The 24,974-nt window shown below is 44.3% G+C and overlaps 1 protein-coding gene across 3 annotated transcripts in view; it reads left to right on the top strand.

The window, feature by feature from the left end:
- LOC123751518 (pneumococcal serine-rich repeat protein) overlaps positions 1–24,974 on the top strand; it is a 318,504-nt gene that overhangs the window by 223,429 nt on the left and 70,101 nt on the right. The window contains exons 1-2 of one of the 3 annotated variants that reach the window (XM_069310002.1): positions 13,443–13,496; positions 21,777–21,874. The exons of 1 other annotated variant lie outside the window; for it this stretch is intronic. The gene's annotated coding sequence lies outside the window, so the exon portion shown is untranslated. Of the gene's footprint in view, positions 1–13,442; positions 13,497–21,776; positions 21,875–24,974 lie in introns of those variants that run through there. One more of the 3 variants, XM_069310001.1, reaches the window with a different exon arrangement.

The following is a 24,974-nucleotide window of genomic DNA, read 5'->3' as shown; positions in this document are numbered from 1 at the left end:
GAAAATATTTTGTGATTGGTGTTATGTGTATATGTTTTAGGTGTGTGTGTGTTTGTGTAGGTGTGTGTGTGTTTGCGTGTGTTGGTGTGTGTGTTGTGCGTACGGGGGTTGAGCTTCGGACATTTGGTCCCGCCTCTCAACTGTCAGTCAACTGGTATACAGGTTACTGAGCCTATTGGGCTCTATTATATGTACATATGAAACTGTGTATGGAGTTTATATATCCCATATATGTGTAGCATCACACATTCAGGTAACGTGATCTTCAGATCACATCATAATTTGTTTCCCCCCCATTTCTCTCTCTCTCTCTCTCTCTCTCTCTCTCTCTCTCTCTCTCTCTCTCTCTCTCTCTCTCTCTCTCTCTCTCTCTCTCTCTCTCTCTCTCTCTCTCTCTCTTTAGGGCTCTATCTTGAACCCTAAACTACCGGCATAACAGCCGAACAACCTCGTTTTTCTACTTAAGAGAATTGACTGGAATAAGTATCACCTAAGATGCACTTAAGTGGCTCCCATGAAGACACTCCAAAAACAATAGTTACGATCCTCTTGATTCCCAAGGCTAAGAATTAACTGTACCTTATAGCCTAAGATAGGTAAGAATATCTCTCCCTGTCTTCCTAGTTAGTCGCTTCGTACACCGATGTGGTAATGTCCGAGATTATGGACGAGGAGAAGGTCAGACACGCTGACATCAAGTTCTGTGTGGTGATGTCACCGTCAAGAACGATGTTTCCACGGGTTTGGCGACTTCAGTTGTCTGTACATAAGAGACGGGTGACTTTAGAGGTAATAACAGCGTTCTTGATGGCTGTTGAAATTTGGGGTGTGGTGGGGGGGGGTTGGACCCACAGTGGGAGGGTAGACCCACAGTGGGAGGGTAGACCCACAGTGGGAGGGTAGACCCACAGTGGGGGGGTTGGACCCACAGTGGGAGGGTAGACCCACAGTGGGAGGGTATACCCACAGTGGGAGGGTAGACTCACAGTGAGAGGGTAGACCCACAGTGGGGGGGTTGGACCCACAGTGGGAGGGTAGACCCACAGTGGGAAGGTAGACCCACAGTGGGAAGGTGGGCTATGGTGGAAAAGTTGGCTATAAAGAGTGCTGATCCTCTCCTGAGACAGGTCTGACCAGACAAGGTCATCTTCCTCCCTCCTCCCACTTTCCTCTTATGTCTTACATCATCACGTTTCCGGTTCCGGTATCCCCGTGACACATGGGTCATCTGTCATGTTATGTGTCTTGTGTGTGGTAATGATGCTATTTTTTGTTGTTCTTGTTGTCAAGAAAAAGGTCACAGGTGAAGTCGCCTTTGACAAACACATCGCCGCTTCACAATGTTCACATAGGGCGCTGGTGGCTGAGTGGACAGCACGCTGGATACTTAATCCTGTGGACCGGGGATCGAATCTCGGCGCCGGCAGAAACAAAATCGATAGAGTTTCTTTCGCCCTTATGCCGCTGTTAGCTAGCAGGAAATAGGTACCTGGGAGTTAGACAGCTGTTACGGGCTGCTTCCTGGGTGTGTGTGTGACAGTTGAGAAGCGGACCGAAAAAGCAAAGCTCAATCCCCCATAAACACAACTAGGTGCATACAACTAGGCTGAATACGCCCACGTATGTCTATACTTAAACGTTGAAGACAACCTTGAAGCAAATTACAAGTATAGGTCACATTGGCTCGTTACTTCCGCCTCACGACATGGTGATGGACTTACACACAGAGATCACACTAACGTGATGCATCAAATGAACAAATCCACAAGGGCCGTGACGAGGATTCGAACCTGCGTCCGGGAGCATCCCAGACACTGCCTTAAACGACTGAGCTACGACAGGGAAAAGGGTTGAAACCGAAGTTCTACTGAACTTACTGGATCCCGTAGCCTCTCCGAGGCACTCTTCTGATCCAAGGTTGTAACAAGGTTGGTATTGATGATCTCTCTCTCTCTCTCTCTCTCTCTCTCTCTCTCTCTCTCTCTCTCTCTCTCTCTCTCTCTCTCTCTCTCTCTCTCTCTCTCTCTCTCTCTCTCTCTCTCTCTCTCTCTCTCTCTTTCTCTCTCTCTCTCTCTTCGCCATCTTGGAAACTTCGAACACTTTCTCCATATCTTCACCTTAGAATTCTTCGAGTTTTGATAAAAAAATGTGATAAGAGCGAATAACTTTTGGTCATAAATCTTGAGGGATCATTAAGAAGCTTTTATCTAGCTGTACACGGGACTCCGAGAGGTCACCTGGTAGGGGTCAGAGGTCACGTAACAGGTCACAGGTTAAGGGATCTGCCATTTTCTGAAATTTAACGTAGAATTAATTCCTTGCAAACGTCGCAGTTACGTGGCTGAAGCTATGATCTATCTTGAGGTTATCTTGAGATGATTTCGGGGCTTTAGTGTCCCCGCGGCCCGGTCCTCCACCAGGCCTCCACCCCCAGGAAGAAGCCCGTGACAGCTATCTTGAGGTTATCTTGAGATGATTTAGGGGCTTTAGTGTCCCCGCGGCCCGGTCCTCGACCAGGCCTCCACCCCCAGGAAGCAGCCCGTGACAGCTGACTAACACCCAGGTACCTATTTTACTGCTGACCAAATGACCAGATGATGACCAAAGCACACATTAGAAGATAAGGAGACGACGACGTTTCGATTAAAATTTCGATTGTGTCGACAGTCAAGTCGACAATCGACTTGATAATGGTTCAGAACGGGGCGAAAAGTTGTTGTTTCGATCTTCTGGAGTGTGTGGTTTGATCGTCAATTATAGCTTTCTTGTGTTCACAATAGTGCTGAATGTTGTAAACAATACTAATTATAGATGTTTAACCAATTATGAATAATTTTTTTTATTTAAATTTGGATTTCAACATCAGAGTGACGTCAGTGTTTACTTGCTACAGGAATGACGTCATTGTTTGCCTGCTACAGGAATGACGTCATTTTTTGCTTGCTACAAGAGTGACGTCATTGTTTGCTTGCTACAAGAATGACGTCATTTTTTGCTTGCTACAAGAGTGACGTCATTGTTTGCTTGCTACAAGAGTGACGTCATTGTTTGCTTGCTACAAGAGTGACGTCATTGTTTGCTTGCTACAAGAGTGACGTCATTGTTTGCTTGCTACAAGAGTGACGTCATTGTTTGCTTGCTACAAGAGTGACGTCATTGTTTGCTTGCTACAAGAGTGACGTCATTGTTTGCTTGCTACAAGAGTGACGTCATTGTTTGCTTGCTACAAGAGTGACGTCATTGTTTGCTTGCTACAAGAGTGACGTCATTGTTTGCTTGCTACAAGAGTGACGTCATTGTTTGCTTGCTACAAGAGGCTTGACACTTTTTAAAGGTGTTGAGAAAAATTTTTTTTTAATTTTATTTTTTATTCTCCATCTGTTTCAATAAATTCATTAGACATCTGTCACTTTCTCTCGACACACGTTCAAAACATGATATATACCCAAGTTTCTCTTCGCGCGTTTTCTCTTTGTCATCACCTGCATATATGTTGTATATTCGAGTATATTTCGATTTGTATGTTAGTATGAGGCTTGAATATAGTTATTTTTTTTATCAGTTGGAAAATAAATTCTATTATTTGGCTCTCAGGGGGAAGATTACGGATTATGGAAAGGAAGATGATAGTGCTGTTGAGTAATTAAAATAAATATTGATAAAAATATACGTGAAGATCGGAAATTCGTGAAATACATCAGATACCTTCCGGAAATTCAGCAGTGAAATACATTCAAACGAATACAATACTAGATAGTTTTGTTGGGACGATAAACATTACACAAATTATAACCTTGTTAAATACAGGTTCTGAAATAGAGCTGTTAATTTGTGGTACCAATTACCAGGTAAAATAATGGACGATGGAGTGTTTCAAGCGTAGGTTAGACACTCACACACACACACACACACACACACACACACACACACGCATACATACATACATACATACATACATATATATATATATATATATATATATATATATATATATATATATATATATATATATATATATATATATATATATATATATATATATATGCAACTGGCAGTCCTCTTGAAAACAAACCAAAAACCCTTACATCATCTACAATGATGTAAGTCCATAGCATGACTCTCCAAGTCCGTCATTAAAGGCATTTTAAAGTGTTTTTTTCACATTTTTCTTCTGGAATATTTCCACTGTGGATTGTTGATAGCAGACGCACTCAACATTGACTCAAGAGCCAGCGGTTGCAATGCTCTCCTCCAACGAGTGATTTGGCCAATGGGCATTGAGATCCGAGGAAAAAAGGGCAGCGATATGCGTGCAACACAGCTTGATAGATCAATGCTGTGCTGCTGTTTGATCAAGAGAGTGTGTGTGTGTGCATTTACTATTTTTGCCTGCAGAATCGAGCTGTTAGTTCGTGGACCCTGCAATTCTAACCAGTCTGTTTTTTCCTTTGTTAAGTCTACTTCACACACACACACACACACACACACACACACACACACACACACACACACACACACACACACACACACACACACAGGGATCCTTGATATTATACCTCAGGAGACAAATACTCAAGTCAGACTCGAGGTCTTGAAGACGCTACAAAATTCGCTCCAACTTGTTTCCCTGAGTTAATTAAACCTGGTTCATAGTAGCTACTCTTATGATAGTGACTGGTGAGGAGAGACTCCTCGTGGAGGAGACATATGGGGGTAGAGGAGACGGAGGAGCTCCAGCAGAAGAACCGGAGAGGCAACAGGATGTGAAACTTGAGGAGGAGAAGTAGCATGGATATGCATAAGAGGAGAACGAATTGGATGAGGAGAGAAAGAGGAGGAAATAATAGGAAGAGAATGAGATAGTGAGGATACCTCATAATGCTTGCAGTGTGTGCTACAGCAATCTGTCTCAAGGTTCTCAGTGGAGATAATTCTGTAGGAACGTTAGTTTCTTGAGAATCTCTTCCATCTCTCTCTCTCTCTCTCTCTCTCTCTCTCTCTCTCTCTCTCTCTCTCTCTCTCTCTCTCTCTCTCTCTCTCTCTCTCTCTCTCTCTCTCTCTCGCTAGCGATTTCTTTCTTCAACTAAAAAGATTGGGACTGAAACTTTAGCGAATTTCAGACAAGCAGTAAAGTGAATTGCTCGGGGGAGAGGCCAGAAACGTTTAAAAAAGTAAGTATATATATATATATATATATATATATATATAACTGCCCTGACACACGGCAAAGAAAATATAGTGTTATACAGTGTTTAAAGTTGGAGGGAGGGAGGGAATTATCAGGGGAAAGGGCCAAGCCATTACGACTATATTGCACTGGGAAGGGATCAGGATAAGGATTTGGGATGGGACGGGGGAAAGGAATGGTGCCCAACCACTTGTGGACGGTCGGGGGATTGAACGCCGACCTGAATGAAGCGAGATCGTCACTCTACCATCCAGCCCAAGTCGACTGGACTTGACTTATGTGATATATGATTCATGAAACTATGATTCATGTATCAAACATTCCGCCACCACGTGAGGGTAAACGAAACCCGTACATAACACGTCCCAGACACGTATTAGACACGTGATGGTTGCTCGTAACATGCTTGAATTAATTACAAGGGGAAACAGAGATCAACTTCACCTCATAGCATCGTTTTAAGAGTCAAACTCGGTCACCCAAAAGATCCTGGAATGAGGAGGTAGCATGTGTTGTCTCCTGTGTTGAGGTAGCATATGTTTGGTCTCCTGTGTGTTGAGGTAGCATATGTTTGGTCTCCAGTGTGTTGAGGTAACATATGTTGTCTCATGTGTGTTGAGGTAACATATGTTGTGTCTCCTGTGTGTTGAGGTAACATGTGTTGTCTCCTGTGTGTTGAGGTAACATGCGTGTTGTCTCCTGTGTGTTGAGGGACTGGAGTGTCTTTGTTTGCCCTTTCCAACCACCTTGTTTACACCTTCAGCGACAGTCTAACGAGACAAAAGACTCAATACCCCGTCTGTGACATTGATAAACACGTGTTCTACCCCACAATTTGGCTGTTTGACAGGGACATAAGTCCTCTATGACTACTTGACACTCACAATCATGATTCTCTCTCTCTCTCTCTCTCTCTCTCTCTCTCTCTCTCTCTCTCTCTCTCTCTCTCTCTCTCTCTCTCTCTCTCTCTCTCTCTCTCTCTCTATCTCTCCCTCCCTCTCTCTCTCTCTCTCTCTCTCTCTCTCTCTCTCTCTCTCTCTCTCTCTCTCTCTCTCTCTCTCTCTCTCTCTCTCTCTCTCTCTCTCTCTCTCTCTCTAAGTATTCCTTCCCTCTCTGTGTATCCTTCCTACAGGATAGAAGTGGGTAGAATGGGATCACCAGTGGGATCCAATCTGTAAGCATAAGCAGTAAGAAAAGCCCGGTTTGTGCCTCGGAGAGGCTACGGGATCCAGTAAGTTCAGTAGAACTTCGGTTTCAACCCTTTTACCCTGTCGTAGCTCAGTCTATTAAGGCAGTGTCTGAGATGCTTCCGGACGCAGGTTCGAATCCTCATCACGGTCCTTGTGGATTTGTTCATAAGAATGACAAAGCCTCGTTTAGTCTCTGTAACGGTTTAAATCAGATAGGGAAGAAGCTGAGGGTAATTACTGGTGGTTTAATCACCCTTTAGGTGCACACTTTGGCCACAAACTTCACAGGAACAGTGTAAGAAAGTGAGTTAATTTAGCTGGACACTCGATTCCTTCTTCGGTTTCTCTTCCTGTGCGCGCCTTGCTTGCTGGGTAGGTTTTTCTCCATTTAAGTTTGAGCATTGAGTCTCTAGTGGGAGAGGAGTTAGCTCCAGGGCCCCGAACACCAGGTGAAGCTGTCTCTAGCTAGACATCTAACTCAACAGGAAGGTTATCTTGAGGTTATCTAGAGATGATTTCGAGGCTTTTTAGTGTCCCCGCGGCCCGGTCCTCGACCAGGCCTCCACCCCCAGGAAGCAACCCGTGACAGCTAACTAACACCCAGGTACCTATTTTACTGCTAGGTAACAGGGGGCATAGGGTGAAAGAAACTTTGCCCATTGTTTCTTACACACTTACACACACACACTTAGTCTGTCTCATATTCCTTGCCCATAAGAGTGGCTTCACAAGCAAGCTCACCATTATCCCCCACTATGGAGATGCGGTGTTCCATGGAGGATAATGGTAGGTGCAGTTAATAGTGAAGAGCAAGACACCATTCACTGTGATATGTGGCCATTGAGTTGCCTCGGGTCGCTGGAGCGAGCCCTCTTGTTGGGTGCTCACCGATAATATATATCTCCTCACCATTTGTGTGTGTGTAAAGTGGCGCTTTTCTTTCATATACAATGGATGACAGGAGATGTGTTGGATCAATTAGAATTTGGCCAGTGTTGTTGAGCGCGTCCTCAAATCCTTAAAACATTTGCAAATGGTCGTTAATTCAGGAGCAGAGAGAGAGAGAGAGAGAGAGAGAGAGAGAGAGAGAGTATAACCCATCCTCCAACTGTTTCTCATGCAATTACCATAAAATAATAACCCTTATCTCCTTGGCTAACTTGCATATTCAAGCCGCGAAGCACTCGTTCGGTTCTCCCTTAACACTCAGTCCTGCCTATGTAATCTCTCTCTCTCTCTCTCTCTCTCTCTCTCTCTCTCTCTCTCTCTCTCTCTCTCTCTCTCTCTCTCTCTCTCTCTCTCTCTCTCTCTCTCTCTCTCTCTCTCTCTCTCTCCCTCTCTCTCCCTCTCTCTCTCTCTCTCTCTCTCTCTCTCTCTCTCTCTCTCTCTCTCTCTCTCTCTCTCTCTCTCTCTCTCTCTCTCTCTCTCTCTCTCTCTCTCTCTCTCTCACACACACACACACACTGGATGCCCTTAGGAATCCTGATTCAACCGGTGCATAGTACACTGGTTGATTGACAGTTGAGAGGCGGGACCAAAGAGCCGAAGCTCAACCCCCGCAAGCACAAATAGGTGAATACACATATCCACTCAGCCACTAGGCCTCTGTACTCACCTATTATGTGAGTACAGGGGCCTCGTGGCTGAGTGGATAGCGTCTGGGGATCGTAGTCCTAATGGCCAGGGGTTCGATTCCCGGCGAAGGTGGAAACAAATAGGCAGAGTGTCTTTCACACTGATGCTCCTGTTACCTAGCAGTTAATAGGTACGTGGAAGTCAGACAGCTGCTAAAGGCTGCTTCCTGGGGATGTGTGTGTGTGTGTGTGTGTGTGTGTGTGTGTGTGTGTGTGTGTGTGTGTGTGTTAAAGAGAAATATATGTAGAAGATATAATAGAGGAAAACTAGATTGGTTTAGAAAGTTGAGGACGAAGAGCTAATAGCTCGATTCTGCCGACACAAATAGTAAATACACACACCCCCTCTATAAGAAAAAGAGCACCTCTCCCTGAGAGGCAGAGGTCGGCGTTCAATCCCCGACCGTCTACAAGTGGTTGGGCACCATTCCTTCCCTCCATCCCATCCCAAATCCTTATCCTGACCCCATCCCAGTGCTTTATAGTCGTAATGGCTTGGCGCCTTCACCTGATAATTCCCCCTCCCTCCCTGAGAGGCAGGGAGGGATCAGAGGTGTGTGAGAGGCGCATCTGGAGGCAGCATCACCGGGAGAGAGAGAGAGAGAGAGAGAGAGAGAGAGAGAGAGAGAGAGAGAGAGAGAGAGAGAGAGAGAGAGAGTCCACGGCATATAGATCCCAGCATCAATGCGGCGCCTGGGGGCCGCGCATGGATGAGTACCGTATCTGATCTCTCACTTCCACAATCCTATTCCTATCCTTTCTCCCTCCTATCCTATCGTACCTACATATCCTCCCTCCTACTCGCCCCTATAACCTCCTTCTCTCCCTCCCTCTCTCTCCATCACAGACCTCAAGCTGTTACTCCAAGTCACCGATTCTTATCCCGTTTTCTGTGCTTGGCGCATTTTTATGGGTATATATACCTCTGAAGGGTTATTAAGTTCTATCAACCTCTGGAGCATTATTCAGACCACTACAATACCTTATCAACCAACCACCAAGTATACTGCCTTGAGGAAGTCACTCTTTTTTAACCAGATATCTAAGTACTTTTTTATAGAAGGATTTGATAAACGTTTCAATACTCTTAAGACGATGGAAAACATCTTTTTAAACGAGAAAAAAATGTCTTAAGAAAAGTGTAAACAGGAGGAGTGCCTTCGTGTTGAAGTCAGTTATCACGGAAAGTCTTCTTCCTTAATATACCAACATGTAAAGTTGGGTCAAAACTTGACAAGATGAAGACAATTTTGGACAGTTTGCAAAGAGAGTAAAATGGTGTGTAGTCGGTGGAAGATTGTGCTGATAAAAGTTACAAGACAACCTGGCCGGCTGGTGCGGAGTGTGAGGCAGTGTGAGTTTGAGTGTATGTGTGTGTGAGGGAGTGTGAGAGTGTGTGTGTGTGGGAGCGTGAGTGTACTCACCTATTCCCAGTGTGTGTGTGTGTGTGTGTGTGTGTGTGTGTGTGTGTGTGTGTGTGTGTGTGTGTGTGTGAGTGTGAGTGTGTGTGTGTGAGGGAGTGTGCGTGAGTGAGAGTGTGTGAGTGGGAGTGTGTGTGTGTGTGTGTGTGTGTGAGGGAGTGTGCGTGAGTGTGAGAGTGTGTGAGTGGGAGTGTGTGTGTGTGTGTGTGAGTGTGTGTGTGGGAGTATGTGTGTGTGAGGGAGTGTGCATGTGGTAAAGTGTGTGAGGTAAATGAATGAGTCAGTGTGTGAAGTAGTTAATAAGATTCCTTATGAGGAAGTGTGTAAAGCCGTGTGTACATGAGGAAGTCTGAGTGTGTGAGGCATATGGTGTGAGGAGCAATTTATGAGTAAATGTTTGTAGAAATTTGTGTGGAAATAAAATTAATTTTCCATGCCAAAAAAAATTTCAAGTTCAATGATAAGAGGCTTCAATAGACGTGAGATTTTGAAGAGATATTAAAAGTAATTTTAAACCCTCTTGGAACGAGCGGTTACAAGCTGATGAAACAACTTCAAACCTTCCTTGAACGAGAAGTTCTAAACTGTCGAAACAACTTTTAAAACCTCCTGAAACCAGAATTTTAAAAATGACGGAACAGCTACAAGACTTCCTGGAAGTAGATAAAACTATTCCAGCTCTATTTAATCCCATATCAACTCTTTAACCTAAGCACAACAGATGAATATCCTTCTGGAACTAATAATTTTAACCAATAAAATCGTTCCAGCTTCCTTTAATACCATGGTACTTTACTGGAACGTAGAATTCTCACCAATAAACCGGTTCCAACTCCTTTTAATACCATGGTACTTTACTGGAACATAGAATTCTCACCAATAAACCGGTTCCAGCTTCCTTTAATACCATGGTACTTTACTGGAACATAGAATTCTCACCAATAAACCGGTTCCAACTCCCTTTAATACCATGGTACTTTACTGGAACATAGAATTCTCACCAATAAACCGGTTCCAGCTTCCTTTAATACCAAGAAACTATTGCATTACGTGTCCTACAGGTTTGAGATCGAAACGACTGATTCTTATTCAATAACTCATCAACAGCTATCTTCCTAGGTACTAGGAAGTACCTAGTTCCTCATGAACTTAATATCCGGTTCCTCATTAATTGGTTCCTCCCTTTTACATTTCTTCGTCTTTCAAGTACCGACTGAAACCTTTCATAACGTCCAGAGTTACAACTGAGAAGGATCTGTTTTCTCAATCTCGTTTTTGATGCTAATTAAGAGGACTTTATTGTGAGTCGAATTGCATTCTTTTGTCTGATTTTCAAGTGAATATACATTGAGAAATGTACCTCACTTTTCGGTGTATATAGTCTTAAGAATTTAATTTTGTTTGGACTATGTTAAGGATTAAACTATGGTTGTTGGTTGGTCAGTTAGCTATTGTGGTGGCCTTAATAAAAACCTTCCAGAGGTTGATAGGTCTTAATAATCCTCCAGAGGTTGATAGGTCTTAATAATCCTCCAGAGGTTGATAGGCCTTAATAACCCTCCAGAGGTTGATACGGCTTAATAACCCTCCAGAGGTTGATAAGCCTTAATAATCCTCCAGAGGTTGATAGGCCTTAATAATCCTCCAGAGGTTGATAGGTCTTAATAATCCTCCAGAGGTTGATAGGTCTTAATAATCCTCCAGAGGTTGATAGGCCTTAATAATCCTCCAGAGGTTGATAGGTCTTAATAATCCTCCAGAGGTTGATAGGTCTTAATAACCCTCCAGAGGTTGATAGGTCTTAATAATCCTCCAGAGGTTGATAGGCCTTAATAATCCTCCAGAGGTTGATAGGTCTTAATAATCCTCCAGAGGTTGATAGGTCTTAATAATCCTCCAGAGGTTGATAGGCCTTAATAATCTTCCAGAGGTTGATAGGTCTTAATAATCCTCCAGAGGTTGATAGGTCTTAATAATCCTCCAGAGGTTGATAGGCCTTAATAACCCTCCAAAGGTTGATAGGCCTTAATAACCTTCAAGAGGTTGGTAGGCCTTAATAACCCTCCAGAGGTTGATAGGCCTTAATAACCCTCCAGATGTTGATAAGCCTTAATAACCCTCCAGAGGCTGATAGGCCCTAATAACCCTCCAGAGGTTGATCGACCTTAATAACCCTCCAGAGGTTGATCGACCTTAATAACCCTCCAGAGGTTGATCGACCTTAATAACCCTCCAGAGGTTGATAGGCCTTAATAACCCTCCAGAGGTTGATAGGCCTTAATAACCCTCCAGAGGTTGATCGACCTTAATAACCCTCCAGAGGTTGATAGGCCTTAATAACCCTCCAGAGGTTGATAGGCCAGAATGCTAGAGTTACATTTAGAATATTCGTGAGGATTAAAGAAACTCAATTTCAAAATCAATTTCGAGGATTAAAGAAGCAGCTGGGACATGATCAGTACATACAAAATAATAAGATTAAAGAACAAGATTGAAAAAGGTCAAACTTTTTTAAAATGAGGGAAAGCGAATCAAGATATCACAGAAGGAAGCTGTAAGCACAGATAAGCCAAGGAAACATAAGGCAATTCTCACACCCGCCATCTTTATGGTAAGATACGACCCAGTTCTCTCATGTCAAGAAAGTTGGAACAAACAAAGCCATGTTGTACAACATTGTTAATATACCGGGCATAATTGCTATGCCTCAGTTTTCTGATTACTGTCAGGTATACCTCCTCGTGGTATTCCACCGCATATCTTTCCTACTTCGCCCCTATACATTCCTATCTTAAACCTACACATTCCTACCTTAAACCTACACATTCCTACCTCACCCCTACACACTCCTACTTATCCCATCCTTCACCTAACTATGCACTAAGTCGTAAAATAAACAGATATTAAACAGCACTCGATCCCATACCATTTTCATAAGGGTGACTCTCGGCTCTAAGACTCCCACTACTCAGGCTGTGATCCACTGGTAGAGTTTCCTCTGGTATCATCCTGGACAGGTATGATACCTAGACAGGTATCCAATACCGGGATACCTGAAAGCTTACCATCTTTCTGGTCCCTCTGTCTTTTCAACCCAACAGCCATCCTAAACCATTCAGCTTTACAAGCCCTGTAACATTCCAGAACCATCCCCAAGTCATCACAGTGATATCAAGATGATAATCTATCAATCCACCACTTCTCTCTCACTATCCTGCCTATCCAATTCTTGAGATCTTATAGTGGATAGTTAAGGTAGTTGCCAGCCGTGTCAGATAGGCTTGGGGGAGAGGGATGCCGGGGATCGAAGAGGATAGGGTGGTGTGTTGAATGGAAGGAAAAATCCCCACAGAATTGCCACACCATTTATCCCGTTCATATTTACCGCTTACGTATTGGAGAGACAAATGCCTTTTTAGTAACATTCGGTCTTGACATAATGCAGATACCTTTGGATACCTGTGTTTGGGCGCTTGTTTCGGGCAGATAGTTGGGTAGTTATGTCTTGAAGGCCGTGAGAATAGCGCACAACTGCATCAATAACAACCTTCACTTTCTTCCAAGAGGTGACTGTGTCCTTTGGAGATACGTCACGGTTTTCGCCCAGTCATCTTGAGCTGACGTCACGATTCCTAGCCAATCGTCTTGCGCGGATGAGCTGACGTCACGGTTCTCAGCCAATCGTCTTGCACTGATGAGCTGACGTCACGGTACCCAGCCAATCACCTTCCACGGATGAGTTGGCGCCAAGGTGAGGGCGCTCAGGCGTTGAAGTCTCCAAACCCTCTTCGTTTCGTGTTTTGTCTTTAACTCATCTTCACGTTCTCGGAAGATGAACGCAATACCCTACGAACACCGTAACGAACGATAAAACGCCATAGAGGTTAATGAAGGTGTGTGTGTGTGTGTGTGTGTGTGTGTGTGTGTGTGTGTGTGTGTGTGTGTGTGTGTGTGTGTGTGTGTGAGGGAACATATAACCGGTCTACTCTGAGGCTTCACGTTCACTTATATCTTAGTTCCCATCCCAGGTGGGCGTTCATACTCTCCTCCGAGGAACGTTCTGGTGAGGCCCTGTGTTCAGCATTGTGTTCTACGGGTGTTTTTGCAGGTGTTCATATGATCCTGGATGTTCTCCGGTGTTCAACGTGTGTTCTACAGGAGTTTTTGGAGCGGTGGTGCTGTTGAAATATTTCAATGTTATAACAGTTGTGTGTGTGAAGAACTCACCGTATGAGATCATCAATTCTTTCCTTATTTATTTAGTGAAGAGAAGCAGGATCCATCAAACTGTTACGGTGTCCAGCTACGAAACCTATGCATCTTTCCTCAATCATTGTTTCCAGCTTGGAAACTTCACAACCCCCAAGGTTATTAATGTTATAACAACCTTCTAGTGCTTCGGAATCAATTCATTATTCAATATATGTCAACAAAGTCGCCATGATTGGGAAAAGATGCACGGGTTTCGAAAGTGGTTGCATAAATGCTTGGCAAATCACTGTGCATCTTTTCACTGTTCAGCTGAGGTTAGAAGATATACATAGACACAGTTTCGGTCCGTCCTGGACCATTCTCAAGTCGACAATCGACTTGAGAATGGTCCAGGACGGACCGAAACGTCGTCGTCCCTTCACCTTCTAGTGTGTGGTCTGGTCAACATACTTTAGCCACGTTATTGTGACTCTTCGCCTGCATATAGACATAGATATTTGTTGCACATAATTCTGTGCAACAAAACCGGCTATAGAGAACCGGTTCTCTCTATTTCTCTTTAGAAATAGAGAGTATAATTTGTGTCTTCCAAGGTACCTAAACAATCCAACCAGGCCTAAGGTGATTATGGGTAATTAACTACTTGGGCTGGACGGTAGAGCGACGGTCTCGCTTCATGCAGATCGGCGTTCAATCCCCGACCGTCCACAAGTGGTTGGGCACCATTCCTTTCCCCCGTCCCATCCCAAATCCTTATCCTTACCCTTTTCAAGTGCTATATAGTCATAATGACTTGGCGCTTTCCCCTGAAAACTCTTCCTCCTTTATTGAGTCCAAGATGATGCCTTATCACCAGTTAGATAAGATTTTCATGTCGTCAAATTTGAAACACATTAACAAAAACATTTTGAATTAGTTTAGATTAACCTTTTGAATTTGTTTAGTTTTGACATTTTCAATTTGTTTGTGGCACCTACGGATGAGTTGCCATAAAAATTGTAATATATACGAACTGTCAACAGTTCAAAATAAAATATCAGATTAAAAGATCAATCCTTGCATACCCATCCTGTGGGTGGCAGGGGGCCCCATACCCATCCTGTGGGTGGTAGTGGACCCCATACCCATCCTGTGGGTGGCAGGGGGCCCCATACCCATCCTGTGGGTGGTAGTGGACCCCATACCCATCCTGTGGGTGGCAGGGGGCCCCATACCCATCCTGTGGGTGGCAGGGGGCCCCATACCCATCCTGTGGGTGGTAGTGGACCCCATACCCATCCTGTGGGTGGTAGTGGGCCCCATATCCATCCAGTGGGTGCTAGTGGGCCCCATACCCATCCTGTGGGTGGTAGTGGACCCCATACCCATCCTGTGGGTGGCAGGGGGCCCCATACCCATCCTGTGGGTGGTAGTGGACCCCATACCCATCCTGTGGGTGGTAGTGGGCCCCATACCCATCCTGTGGGTGGTAGTGGGCCCCATACCCATCCTGTGGGTGGCAGTGGTCCCCATACCCATCCTGTGGGTGGTAGTGGGCCCCATACCCATCCTGTGGGTGGTAGTGGACCCCATACCCATCCTGTGGGTGGCAGGGGGCCCCATACCCATCCTGTGGGTGGTAGTGGGCCCCATACCCATCCTGTGGGTGGTAGTGGACCCCATACCCATCCTGTGGGTGGCAGGGGGCCCCATACCCATCCTGTGGGTGGTAGTGGACCCCATACCCATCCTGTGGGTGGTAGTGGGCCCCATACCCATCCTGTGGGTGGTAGTGGGCCCCATACCCATCCTGTGGGTGGCAGTGGTCCCCATACCCATCCTGTGGGTGGTAGTGGGCCCCATACCCATCCTGTGGGTGGTAGTGGACCCCATACCCATCCTGTGGGTGGCAGGGGGGCCCCATACCCATCCTGTGGGTGGCAGGGGGCCCCATACCCATCCTGTGGGTGGCAGGGGGCCCCATACCCATCCTGTGGGTGGTAGTGGGCCCCATACCCATCCTGTGGGTGGTAGTGGGCCCCATACCCATCCTGTGGGTGGTAGTGGGCCCCATACCCATCCTGTGGGTGCTAGTGGGTCCCATACCCATCCTGTGGGTGGCAGTGGTCCCCATACCCATCCTGTGGGTGGTAGTGGACCCCATACCCATCCTGTGGGTGCTAGTGGGTCCCATACCCATCCTGTGGGTGGCAGTGGTCCCCATACCCATCCTGTGGGTGGTAGTGGGCCCCATACCCATCCAGTGGGTGCTAGTGGGTCCCATACCCATCCTGTGGGTGGCAGTGGTCCCCATACCCATCCTGTGGGTGGTAGTGGACCCCATACCCATCCTGTGGGTGGTAGTGGGTCCCATACCCATCCTGTGGGTGGCAGTGAACCCCATACCCATCCTGTGGGTGGTAGTGGACCCCCATACCCATCCTGTGAGTGGTAGTGGGGCCCATACCCATCCTGTGAGTGGTAGTGGGCCCCATACCCATCCTGTAGGTGGCAGTGGACCCCATACCCATCCTGTGAGTGGTAGTGGGCATCCAATAGTGTTTACTATTTATATAACTGAATAGTAAACAAACTGTTGTTTGTTGACAGTTCAGTTACATTGAACTGAATAAAGTATCTGAATAGTTTGACTGACAGAATTTCCATTGAGTCAGGCCTACTTCAGCAGGTGGTGCATACTCCCAGAGATGCTTGTAGCCGAGCCTAAGCCTATCAGTACTAACCTCTAGAGGTCTACTGACCTTATATGGGATGACCCATAGGTTCGTGGCTCCAGTATAATAGGAAAATGAATAACTAGAATGAATAAAAATGAATGAATAGGAAAAGGAATAACTAGGTTTGAGCTTTTGTCTCAGGGCTACTAAACTTTGTGGTTGTTCCCGGTATTTTCCTGTCTTTAGGGTGTTCGTAGCCAGTCCAAGATGGCAATCAAGGACCCTTGATTGCCATTCAGAACACTAATGTAGCTAAATCGTCAGGTTTGTTATTAATTCGGAGGCCAATATGGGATGGGATTCATAGTAGACAATCTCTGATTCCATCACTGATGATTTGATTATAGCTTCGGCCTCACACACACATAGGGACCATGGTTCGAGTCACCCAGAGCCCGGGTTAATGGAATGTTTATTTCCACGAAAGTGTAGATGACAATTCCATTCCTCAGAGAGTTTCGAATAGACGACTCAATCCTCCGTCTTAATTCGTCACGCTCTGCGGCTTTCCTCTCGTTAACGATCATTTCAGATCATTAACGAGACATTAGAAGTGAGAAAGGAAACTATGTACCTCCACTGATGGAAAGCAGTTTACTAGTGCAGATCTCACTGCACCAGATGTCACTCTTTTAAGAGTATAACCGACAACCTTGTGGCAGAAAACGAGTAGAACACAGGTGAGTAGAACACAGGTGAGTAGAACACAGGTGAGTAATATTAAATATGTGTGAGAACACACATATTTAATATTAATATTACATTCCTCTTGCATTAACTAGTAGTTAAGAATGATATGTCGCTCTGTTGGGTTACTGTGGGTGCAGGAGGGGGGAGAGGAGATGGGGGTGGGAGAGGGGGAATAGTGGGTGAGAGTGGCTTTGGATGGGTGGTAAATGGAGTAATTTGTTGATTAGGCAAATTAGTGTGACTAATTACTGGTTGTACGAGACGAGAATTAAGTGAGATAACAGGTAATTAGACTGCAGGGGAATGCGACTACCAGTCGAGCGTTCGAATACAATTTAATCGAATGGTCTCTGTTCGGTATCGGAGTGTTCGGTTGTTCGAACTTTGAAATGAGTGACACACACGTGTCCTTGACTATTGTGGATCGGCGTTCGATCCACAATGGTTCAAAGGGTTATAGTCATCGTTCCTTCACTCTGTCCTCATATCCCAGTTCTTAGTCTGTCTCATATCCGTCTGTCTCGTATCATATCTCATATTATTACTTAACCTATACCTATAATAGGTTAAGTAATAATTGTAATTACGAAGCAATAAGATGTTCATATTAAGATACTAAGAAGGTTAGGTAAGGTCGGTGTTTTCTATGAAGCTTTTCAAGGTAAACTAAAATATTCACAATAAATTAGTATGTCACATATGCACTTATTTAATAAGTCAATATTGACTATACGAAAGTGCGAAAACGGGTTGCAAATCCCAGTTCTTAGTCTGTCTCATATCTCGCGACTTCGTGTGTAGTTGAAACAGAAGACAGATAAGAGACTAGGCAATACAGACAACAGCGAGGAAAGAACACCTGTTTAAGCAAATGTTTGGTAGGCTAAGGAGAAAGGGGGGGGGGAGAGGGGGTTCAGGTGTGTGTGTGTAAAAGAGGAGAGTGTGCTTACAGGTGTGTGAGGAAGAGGTGTTGATAAGGAAGGGGGCGTGGGAGAGAAGCATCACCCTCTTTGTCGTCATTATTAATCCCAGAATTTACACTTTACAAGGATATGTTGTTTGCTGGGTTGAGCATCTTAGATAATCCTTTAAGTCTCAACTACCATCACCCATCGTTAGACTTATGGTTAAGTCTTGTCCCTATAACAGCTGCAATGACTCCTACACTAATGCTCAGACTTATTCCAAAGTCTTCTTACCAGACCGGAGGGAGCCGGTCGGCCGAGCGGACAGCACTCTGGACTTATGATCCTGTGGTCCTGGGTTCGATCCCAGGCGCCGGCGAGAAACAATGGGCAGAGTTTCTTTCACCCTATTCCCCTGTTACCTAGCAGTAAAATAGGTACCTGGGTGTTAGTCAGCTGTCACGGGCTGCTTCCTGGGGGTGGAGGCCTGGTCGAGGACCGGGCCGCGGGGACACATTAAAAAAAAAGAGGCCCCGAAATCATCTCAAGATAACCTCAAGATAACCTGTAACTAGTACAGTGATGTGTGTCTTAATTTCTTGTTCCATCTGGCTGTTGCAGGCTGTGTGTGAAGTGCATTATGCACCCCACCACCTGGAGTGTTGCAAGCTTCCACTTGGAGACACTTGAAGACAACACACACACTTAAAGTGTCGAGGGGAACGAGCCAATTACTTGTGATGTTACTGGAAACACAAACCGAAACTGTCTCTTATTTCCCGCTTGTTACAACTTGTAATAAAGTTGTTACATCTTGGCTTAACGTGTTTATGACGTATTAGAACGTTGTGACAACTTGCTATATTGGTTGTTATAACTGGTTAGGAGGTGTTAAATCTTGTTCGAACGTTGTACCAACGTCGTAGTTTCGGTGTGTGTTTGGTGGGTTTTGCCCTTTGTCTTGACAATGACCTGTGTAACGATGCCCTTGGCTTAGTTTCAGCGTGGCTTTGTAACCGCTTGTAACCTGGTTGTAACTACGGGATAAACAGCGTTTATATCCGGCCAGGCACTAAGGAGAGGTTTCCACTCCAGTGAGGTTGATGTCTCACATCTGCTATGTCATCCAGTATATAATTGTAACAACACGATTGGGGACGTTGAGATTTAGGAGAGCCCTGGGTCAATACTGGCTTGGAAATAGGGTTGCTGATTTATGGAACAGATTACCGGGTAGTAGAGTGGATGTGAGAACACTTTTGAGTGTTTCAAGAGTAGGTTAGACATATCTAACGGCAGTCTTCGTGGTGTAGTGGTAAGAGCAGTCTCCGTGGTGTAGTGGTAAGACACTCGCCTGGCGTTCCGCGAGCGCTATGTCATGAGTTCGTATCCTGGCCGGGGAGGATTTACTGGGCGCAATTCCTTAACTGTAGCCTCTGTTTAACGCAACAGTAAAATGTGTACTTGGATGAAAAAACGATTCTTCGCGGCAGGGGATCGTATTCCAGGGACCATAGGATTAAGGACTTGCCCGAAACGCTACGCGTACTAGTGGTTGTACAAGAATGTAACAACTCTTGTATATATCTCAAAAAAAAAAAAAAAAATATATATGAATGGGTTTCGGTGGATATAAATAGAAGCTGCCTCGTATGACCTTATAAATATTTCTAAGTTTGTATGGTTTAACAGATTCACACATTCTGTGTGCCTTACAATTTATATATGTCGAGAACCTATGGCCATTCCACGTGACTTAGAAACTGTTAAAACTTGAATCTATGTCTTTACAGTCTTCTAAAGATTATATATATTATTGTATATATATATTTTTTTCATGTGGTGGCATGAAACACATTGGCAACTGCATGCTACTGTTTTGGTCTCACATATCACCAGTGTTGAATAGTTTATCCTTGTTTACCCTTTCGGTTCCCCTGAGGATTTTGTAGGTTGTGATCATGTCTCCCCCTTACTCTTGTGTCTTCCAGTGTCGTAAGGTGCATTTCCCGCAGCCTTTCCTCGTAACTGTGAGGAAGTTACACACACACACATAGCCTGTGTGTGTGTGTGTGTGTGTGTGTGTGTGTGTGTGTGTGTGTGTGTGTGTGTGTGTGTGTGTGTGTGTGTGTGTGTGTGCGTGTGCGTGCCCTGGGTACTGACATTGGGCGAAAGTCAGAGGTCAGTTCTCTATTACAGTGGAGGCGACGGTGTCTGGAGGAATTTCCTTTAAGGCGTCTAGTTCCCTTCTCTTCTTCATTATTCTCTTCTCTCTTACGTCTGATATTCTCTTAGTATCTACCTTCTTGTTTCTCTTCTTAGTTCACCTATTTGTGAGGCTTTTTCTCTTTATTTTTGGTTGTCATAATATCTGTGTTTGCGTCTCTCTCTCTCTCTCTCTCTCTCTCTCTCTCTCTCTCTCTCTCTCTCTCTCTCTCTCTCTCTCTCTCTCTCTCTCTCTCTCTCTCTCTCTCTCTTCCTCTCTTTCTCTCTTTAAGAGGAATTCGTGGTCAAGCGAGGAACGACTTCGAGTCTCAATCGTAAGTCCCGGGTTCGAATCCCGAAAGGAACAGAAATAGTTTGGCAGCGTTTCCTTTCACCTGATGCCTCTAAGTGGGTACCTGGGAGGCTTACAGTTTTAGGTGCTTGAGATGATGAGTAGTTAGTAGTTAAATGCACACAATCACTCACTAATCACTCATTCACTTGCAGACTCACTGTAAGTCATGTTCTAGGGGAAAACTGGTGGTGTAAAGCTTAGTTTAAGCTTTACCTTAAAGCTCTAAGGTAAGCTTTATAAAGGGAAAGCTCTCAGCCTGCTAAGAGAGTCAGAAGTCGTCAACTCCTGTACCCACCTGTGTAAAAATGAAATGAATGAGAGAGAGAGAGAGAGAGAGAGAGAGAGAGAGAGAGAGAGAGAGAGAGAGAGAGAGAGAGAGAGAGAGAGAGAGAGAGAGAGAGAGAGGTGCCATGACCTTATGGGATGGATATAACAATAGAAGAAGCCCCTGGGGGTCGAACCCCTGTCTCCATGTGCACCATTTTTCCCCATGTATGCCTCCATCTGTGTGTATTTTCACTTCCATTCGCGTGGCGCTGTATATTCTCATTCCTCCAGAACATCTGTATATATTTTTTTGACTCTGTATTATTCTGAAGCTTATTCTTCATGCATTATTGTGTGTGTGTGTGTGTGTGTGTGTGTGTGTGTGTGTGTGTGTGTGTGTGTGTGGGTGTGTGTGTGTGTGTGTGTGTGTGTGTGTGTGTGTGTGTGTGTGTGTGTGGGTGTGTGTGTGTGCGTGTGTGTGTGTGCGTGTGTGTGTGTGTGTGTGTGTGTGTGTGTGTGTGTGTGTGTGTGTGTGTGTGTGTGTGTGTGTGTGTGTGGGGGTGTGTGTGTGTGTGTGTGGGTGTGGGGGTGTGTGTGGGTGTGTGTGTGGGTGTGTGTGTGTGTGTGTGTGTGTGGGTGTGTGTGTGTGTGTGTGTGTGTGTGTGTGTGTGTGTGTGTGTGTGTGTGTGTGTGTGTGTGTGGGTGTGTGTGTGTGTGGGTGTGGGTGTGGGTGTGTGTGTGTGTGTGTGTGTGTGTGTGTGTGTGTGTGGGTGTGTGTGTGTGTGTGTGTGTGTGTGTGTGTGTGTGTGTGTGTGTGTGTGGGTGTGTGTGTGTGTGTGTGTGTGTGTGTGTGTGTGTGTGTGTGTGTGTGTGTGTGTGTGTGGGTGTGTGTGTGTGTGTGTGAACTTTGACACCAGCTCCAGTCATGTGCGTGTTTCCTCTGATTAGTGAGGCGTGAATTAACTTTTTTTTTATTATTCCTTTGGCTGCAGGTGTGTGCGTTTTCCGACGTTGGAAGGCGTCGTGTGAACGTCTGTGTGTGTGCGTTTTTCAACGTCTGAAAGGAGCTTCGGTTACGTTATTGGCTCTTGTAAGTAATTTTCAATATTTTGTATTTCCGCGTTTCGTGGAGTGACGTGAGTGGCTATGTATTTGTTCATTCTTTCTTTGTTTCATTCGCTCTTATTATTTGTCTTTGTGTATTTCGGTATATAAAATATATATATATTTTTATTTTTGCTTATTTTTTGTTAATTCAGATTTTTTTATTAAATGATTTTGATCATGAATGATTTCACAATTTATTTGTTATTTCCAAATGGCTGGTTTTTCTCCTGCTGCTCTTCCCCTCCTCCTTCTTCCTTCCTCCTCCTCCTCCTCCTCCTCCTCCTCCTCCTCCTCCTCTTCCTCCTCCTCCTCTCCCCTCTTGAGACAGTTTTTCTCATGAATTACTGTTTAAGAATGGTCTCATCCTTGAAATAACAAGCCATTGTCTGCTACCTGTCATCAAGAAGGTCTTCTGGGTGTCTCTCACCTCTTTCCCTCCATGCCTCCCTCCTTCAAGTAGAGAGAAGGGGAGGGGAGGGAGAAAGGTAGGGAGGGAGAGAGAGGGAGGGGGGAGAGATAGGGAGGGATGGAGGAAGGGATGGGTGAACTTCCACACCACAAGTGGAAAGGCTCGTTTGAAGCCCTCTATCCCCCAGGAGGGGGAAGGCTAACTTTCACTATCGACATGACATTGTCAAATGTAAGAGCCAAGGTCCTTGTGGGAAGGGAGAGAGAGAGAGAGAGAGAGAGACAGACAGACAGACGGTGACAGAGACTGTGTGTGTGTGTGTGTGTGTGTGTGTGTGTGACACTTAAGTAACATATAATTCGGACAACAAAATAGGTAAATTATCTAAGTGGTTCATTAGTATAATTTGTTAATTATCTTGAAAATTAGGTTATTTATTGTGTTTTGATTGTATCTATAATCACTATATCATTTACCTGAGTTTACCTATAATTAGTGAAGATGGTGGTCCTTTTTTCTGTTTTATAATTCTTGTATTCCTTCATTTGGTTCTCCGTTAGTGTCTTTCTTATCCTTATCCTTATTCTTCTTCTTACCTTGTCCTCTAATCTCATCTCATTCTTCGTCTATTCATCCTTCTCCATTCTAATTATTATCTCTCTACCTCTAATTATTTGTTATCCTATTCCTTGTTATTCTTCTTCAGTCACTCCTTCTCCTCTCCTTCGTGTGTCTCTTCTGTCCCTCTCATTCGTTCCTTCCTCAGTACTGCCAGTTATTTAAGTCTATTGAAAGGAAAATCATTCTACATTAAATGTTTGACATTAAAAATGGTTTCCCAGTTGGGAGTTACGGTGCTAGGATGTGCTTGCTGGGGTACCTAGGAGGCGGAGTTACGGTGCTAGGATGTGCTTGCTGGGGTACCTAGGAGGCGGAGTTACGGTGCTAGGATTGGTGACTTGTGCGCATGAAAGCACCTTAGTGTACAGGAACGCATCCTATGTACACCAAAACGCACACAGGAGCACCTTTGTAGCAGCATCGGGCACCTTTCTCCCACTCCACCTCACCCTTCCATGATAGCCGTTCCATAAAGGGTGAAAAAGTGATTGTCATTTCTCTCTCTCTCTCTCTCTTCCCTCATTTGCATGTCAACGCCCGTCCTGACCTCCTGAGACATGACTGTGTAAAACGTGAAATACACCACAATATACTGACATGAAGCAAGTCCATTACATTAAAAGCAGGAATTATTCATTTGTAATACTAAAATTTTGCATAAATACAGAGAGAGAGAGAGAGAGAGAGAGAGAGAGAGAGAGAGAGAGAGAGAGAGAGAGAGAGAGAGAGAGAGGACCGTAGCGGCACAAGCAAATAGTGATTGCATTCTATTATATACAAAAAAATATCTATTCTCAATTGACTGTATCAATGTCAATAGGAATTGAGAAACTTTTCAAGAAACCATTGATAACCGTAAAATTTGGGGATATAAATTATCTTAGAAAATTCATAAATATATTGGAGAAATGACACCACTCCACCTACAACCTTTCTCTGATGTAGAAGATATTGGGCTTATAAGACTCTTGAACTATATATATATATATATATATATATATATATATATATATATATATATATATATGTGTGTGTGTGTGTGTGTGTGTGTGTGTGTGTGTGTGTATGTGTGTGTGTATGTGTGTGTGTGTGTGTGTGTGTGTGTGTGTGTGTGTGTGTGTGTGTGTGTGTGTGTGTGTGTGTGTGTGTGTGTGTGTGTGTGTGTACTCACCTAGTTGTGTTTGCGGGGGTTGAGCTCTGGCTCTTTGGTCCCGCCTCTCAACCGTCAATCAACAGGTGTACAGATTCCTGTGTGTGTGTGTGTGTGTGTGTGTGAGCGTTATACAATATAGGAAAAAATTAATAGTGCGACACATTTATCCTATACTAGTGATTCCTGGAAACAAAATACATATAAATTCTCCTCCACACTTGCGTGGAAATACATCATTGTATGTATACCAAATGTACATGTATACCAAATACATCATTGGATTTACCAATTTCCGTTGCATTTACCAATGGTTTTCTATTCCTAAATCAGTTATATTATTAATACATTTGCGCTGCTCATATTGTATATCATTATTTTTTCCAAACTAAAAAAATCAGAAAAATAGATAACTATATATATATATATATATATATATATATATATATATATATATATATATATATATATATATATATATATATATATATATATATATACTATATACTATATATACTTGTTTCTCTCGATCCCTGAACTACAAAGCGAATAAAATTCTCCAGCGTTCATTTTGGGACGGTTGCAAAGTGGTGAAAAAGTGTGCCAAACAGATTTAGAAAGTTTGACAACGGAGAAGTTTGACAGTTTGACAGTTTGACAGAGGGTTGACTGGTTTGACACCAGAAGAAGCTGTGTAATTCCATTGCCCATTGTTTACAGAAACATCTTTGCTTACGATCGTTCAGCACCGGAAGCGTCCCCCCCCTCCCCCCTAGTGCCAGTATCTATCAAGCATTTGCACATCCACTTACCCAATAACGTATTGGAACGAACGACATGGTGAGAAATGCAGACTAGAGCCAGTGAAGAGTAGAGAACCAGGTTGTGGTGGGTATGTGGGGC

Source organism: Procambarus clarkii, chromosome 66, assembly GCF_040958095.1.
Source record: "Procambarus clarkii isolate CNS0578487 chromosome 66, FALCON_Pclarkii_2.0, whole genome shotgun sequence".
NCBI lineage: Eukaryota > Metazoa > Arthropoda > Malacostraca > Decapoda > Cambaridae > Procambarus > Procambarus clarkii.
The sequence above is the reverse complement of the archived record's forward strand: the minus strand, read 5'-3'. Positions and strand labels throughout refer to the sequence as shown.